Source organism: Halyomorpha halys, unplaced genomic scaffold (assembly GCF_000696795.3).
Source record: "Halyomorpha halys isolate HHAL.00 unplaced genomic scaffold, Hhal_1.1 Scaffold1134.1, whole genome shotgun sequence".
NCBI classification, from domain to species: Eukaryota; Metazoa; Arthropoda; class Insecta; order Hemiptera; family Pentatomidae; genus Halyomorpha; species Halyomorpha halys.
Window position 1 is genome coordinate 4,734 of NW_027106193.1, and position 5,108 is coordinate 9,841.

Genomic DNA, 5,108 nt, shown 5'->3' on the forward strand with positions numbered 1-5,108 from the left:
CTGTTCCATTTTCTTCCCTACTGATCCATTAATACCATGGTACTGAATCTTGCTTGATATTTAAAAAATAAATGAATTGATGAAGAAAATTATTCATAGTATAACTTTACTTCTGTTTAGTTCAGTTGAGAATGTCACCAGAGGGTTTTCAATTCATATTCATTTGTGTAAGAACTATATCTGAGGCACAAGACATATTTTGAATCTTTGGTCGTTTGCTAAATGTTCCGTTTTATGTTTTATTTATTAAAATTTACAACTTCGAAACTTCTGCTTGGGAAGAAATCACTGGATTTGTTTTAAAATAATAAATAGGAAAGAGAAAGAAACAGAAAGTAATGTGTACTAGAAAATTCTTTGTAGTAATTATAAATATTATTCAAGTTTATAACTGCAGTAGACCACCGCTAATCGGGCATTAGGCATCGCCGGCTGATCCTTAGTTTATAAAAGGATAAAACTGGAATTTTAATCTATTACAGTTAAATTTATTTAAGCAATTCCAAATGATATAAAAATTAAATTCTGTAAATATGGGATTAAGGAGTAAGAACAATGAATAATGTTCCGGGTAACCTACGGAAACCGAAAGGTTAAATCGGAAAGCCTGCCGTGAATAGGATTTGTAGCGCCCTATGTGGCCAACAGCCAAATCTCACCTCCAGCGCTCTCTCTGTTGAGAAGCAACCCAGACTAATGAGATAGCCATCTTGTCTTTTGGTAGAAGCAATCATTTTTCTTTTGTCTCTCATCAGGAATCTACCATGAGTGAGTAAAACTCCCGGAGTTGTTCCCAGAAGCAGAGAGGAGAGAGGCCTAAGAGTATGGAGTGAAGAAAGAGCCATGGAGTAAGTCCATCTAGGAATAGTTATCATAAACATCATCATCAACCACCTCAATTTTAGATCTACAATTTTCATAGCCCAGCTATTCAAAATTTACTAACCATCTAATTATAAATGTTAAATGAGTTACTACCATTAAGAGCCTGGAGCTGGACGACAATAAGAGTATAGCGCTTCGGAGGTTTTTCTCATTGGAATTTAAATGTCGTAGAAATCCAACCCTAGCGGAGAAGTACAAGGCGTTCATGAAAGAATATCTCGCCTTGGGCCATATGTCGCCTGTACTGACCCATTCTACCTACATCATACCTCACCATGGAGTATGGCAGGAACAACTGAACGAGCCCAAGCTTAGAGTGGTTTTCGACGCCTCCTGTCGCTGCAGAGAAATCTAGCTATGATTTTGATTCGATTCCGTCTATACGCAGTCACTGTCTGCGCCGACATCGTGAAGATATATAGGCAGATCATCATGCATGATGATGACCGGAAGTACTAGCATATACTGTGGCGCAGTTACGCCTCAGAAGCGATGTAGGAGCTTGAACTAAACACGGTTACCTATGGAATAAGATCTGGTGCCTACCAGGCTCTCCATGTCGTTGAACAACTGGCTGAGGATGAAGGCTCGATTTTTCCCCCGCATCGCAACGTGTACCCTTTGACATATATATGGATGACATCGTAAGTGGGGCTGAAACTCTTGCAGATGCCCTGGAACTAATCTCGCAATTGGGTACGTTGTTCGCCAAGGGAGGATTTAGTCTAAGTAAGTGGGCGTCTAACGTGGCGGAGGTGTTGCCATGCGATAGGGAGAAGGTAGAATTGGTTCCCATACAGTTTCCCGAGCACGACTGCGTCAAAATCCTAGGACTCTTCTGGATCTCCACGACTGATTCTTTTTCCTATGTCGCTTCATCACCTCTAGTACATAAAATCACCAAGCGCTTGATGTTCTCGGCGGTGGCCAGGATCTTCGATCCGCTGGGTTTGCTGGCTCCTGCAATCTTCATGGCTAAGGTACTAATTCAAGAAATTTGGAAGGCTCGACTGGACTGGGACGATAAGTTGCCTAATGATTTAAGTGAAGCATGGATAGAATTGATGCAGGATTGGCAGTGTTTGCCTTCTATATCCATCCTTCGATATATCTCGCACAAGGAAGCGAAACATCAATTAGTCGGAATCTGCGACGCATCATTCCAAGAATACGCAGCGACCCTTTATCTCCGTTCGGAGAGCCACTCTAGTGACATTTAGGTCGCTCTTATCAAATCAAAGTCCACGGTAGCACCCCTCAACTTCTTCCCGCTCGTTTGATTTCTTCTATCACACCAGACATCACGCGAGAAATCTTTTGCTTCACGGACTCACAGTTAGTCCTTTCCTGGCTTCAGACTCCTGCAAATGAGCTAGGAGTGTTTGAAGCTAATGGAGTAGATCAAATTCTTAACTCGCCCTCTGGAACCACGTTCGTTCAGAAGACAACCCTGCTGATCTAGCTTTGCGTGGCTGCGCACCCAAGAAGCTGAAGCACTCCACCATTTGGTGGAATGGGCCTCAGTGGTTGAGCTCACCCGCCTCGCATTGGTGGAAACCTATTACGGTTGTTATGAGCAGCGTTAGTACCATACCAAAACGTAAGGAGCCAATTTACGATTGGACAGCGCGCTTCTCATTCCTCCGCACTCTGTTCAGAACGGCGGCTAGAGTACTGAGGCCCTTCCAGCAAAGAGCAAGCAGAATATTCTTATCGTCTCCCGGTCAGGATCCAGAATAGTTTTCCGCAGAAGAGATCGCTGAAGCTGAACCTCGCTGCCTCCGTTTCGTTCAACGCACTAATCTTCCTCCAGAGCTCTATCAGAAATTCGTCAGCGTCCCTATAGTTTTCGCACAATTATCACCCTTCCTTGATGAACAGGGAATCATCAGAGTGAGAGGACGTTTGCAGGAGTCCTCAATATGCAGTGCTGCCAAACACCCTATTCTCCTTCCAAGGAGAGCAACACCCTCGAGCTCGAGGCTGATCATTGACTTCATTCATTCCAATCATTTTCATGCAGGCCCAGCCCTAACTTTATCACTTCTAAGAGAAAAATACTGGATACCAACCGCCGCCAAATTAATAAGGAGAAGGATTCCTCGTTGTGTTCACTGTTGTATCCAACGAGCCAAACCAATAGCTCCCATAATGGCACCGCTACCCATACCGAGATTCGAAGAGATAAGGTCTTTCGCACAAACCGGTGTTGAATACACAGGCCCCTCCTAATAAAAGAATCTAAAATGCATCCCTAGGAAAAGCGTATCTGTGCCTCTTCACCAGCATGCCTAGTAAGGCACTCCATTTAGAGCTGGTAAGTGCATTGACCAATTCCATCTCTTGCTTGCCTGGATCGCTTCATTTCAAGACGTGGTGCACCAAGTACCTACCATATGGTCCGACCACAGAACTAACTTCGTGGGTGCTTCGAAGTTTTTTAAGGAAATTTACAGATTCCAGGTGAAGAATCAGACAGCAGTGACCAATAATCTGGCTCTAAACGGGGTTGAATGGAATATTTATTTCTAAATGGAGGGTACTTGAAGCTCAAATTGCACAGTTGTGGAATCGGTGGCGGAAGGAGTATCTCCACACCCTTCAGCAGCGACAGAAGTGGACCAAGAAGAGCCCTACGCCGGACGTCGGAGACCTCGTCATCTTGCTGGAGAAGCGGTCACTCGTTGGACAATGGCCCGTAGCTTGAGTGTCAAAAATATTCCGTGGTAGAGACGGTGTCACCCGCACTCTGATAGTAAGGTAACTACCCGAGGGGATGCCCCTTACTCGCGCAGGCACGTCAGTAATTCCATTATTTTATCCTCCTGGAAAAGAAGACGACATCACGCCTAGTTAATGCTATCAACTGTATATTTGGAAAGTTTTTCTCAGGAAGGTTCATCAGTTTCCTAATAGAATGTGACACGTATTTTCTTTCCTTGCCGAGCGGGAATTGTTAGGGTGGGCGGACACCTCCTGAGTATAGTTCCTTGAAGTTCACACATTTTACCCACACTAGACACTTTTTTATCATTAAATTAGCCTAAACAAGCTATCTCAAGTTATTTTCAATGATTGTTTAGGATGTAAAGTTCATTCCTGCTTGCATTTAAACTCTGTTCATAAGCATATCCTTATTTTGTATTCGTCTTCTCTCTCTGTAAAATTCAGCCCACCTGTTACAGCCTGCAACACATCTCAACAAGTAAATCACCCGGAGCTATTTAGGTGGGCGGTATGTTCCGGGTAACCAACGGAAACCGAAAGGTTGAATCGGAAAGGCTGCCATGTATAGGATTAGGAGGCCTAAGAGTATGGAAGAAGCCATGGAGAGTAAGTCCATCTAGCAATAGTTATCATCCACATCATCATCAACCACCTCAATTTTCGATGTACAATTTTCATAGCCTAGCCATTCAAAATTTACTAACCATCTAATTATAAATGTTTTCTTTCGGTCACCCCCAACACCACTAGTAATTTAAACAATAGAATTTTATTTTTCATCCAATCATGTTTCATTTTCAATTATACAGCCCACTCTAACCTAACCAGCCAACCAAAGTGAAGTGTCCCTGGCATTAAGGTGAAGGTATGCTTCATACAAATACTTTTCTTAATCTTAATATCTTAAAATGTAGTAACTATATTTATTTGGACCAAGAAAATGGTGCTACGGTTGGTACATGGAGAGTACAGTGATTTGGAAAATTCTGCACTGAGCCATTCGGTAGTAAAACATGGTAATAGTAAAAATTCCAGCTTTTACAACGTTAACTTGTTTATTGATTACAATATTTAAATAGTTAGAAGATAGTCCGGGTGGTAGTCAATAAAGGTACAAAACAGTAACAAAAAACAAAACTATTTAATGATAATATTTGACTATTTTGTACTTATACTGATCGCCACCCAGACTATCCTTCTACAATCTAATACGGTCAACTAATAATCTTCCAATATAATATTTTACTTTCGACTAACAGTCACTTACCATATCTTGATATCAACATTATTCTCTTACACCATTCATGAAATGAACATTAAATAAATACGATGATTCTAAAAATTTCAATTACGATATTTTATTTTTGACAAAATTTATGTATTTATGTGTTCTATTCCTACAGCATAATACTTGAACAAGCCTAATGTACACCCTGATTAATTACTACAATTGACCAAGTGGCATGTATTATAATATAAAATTGAGTCATTATATT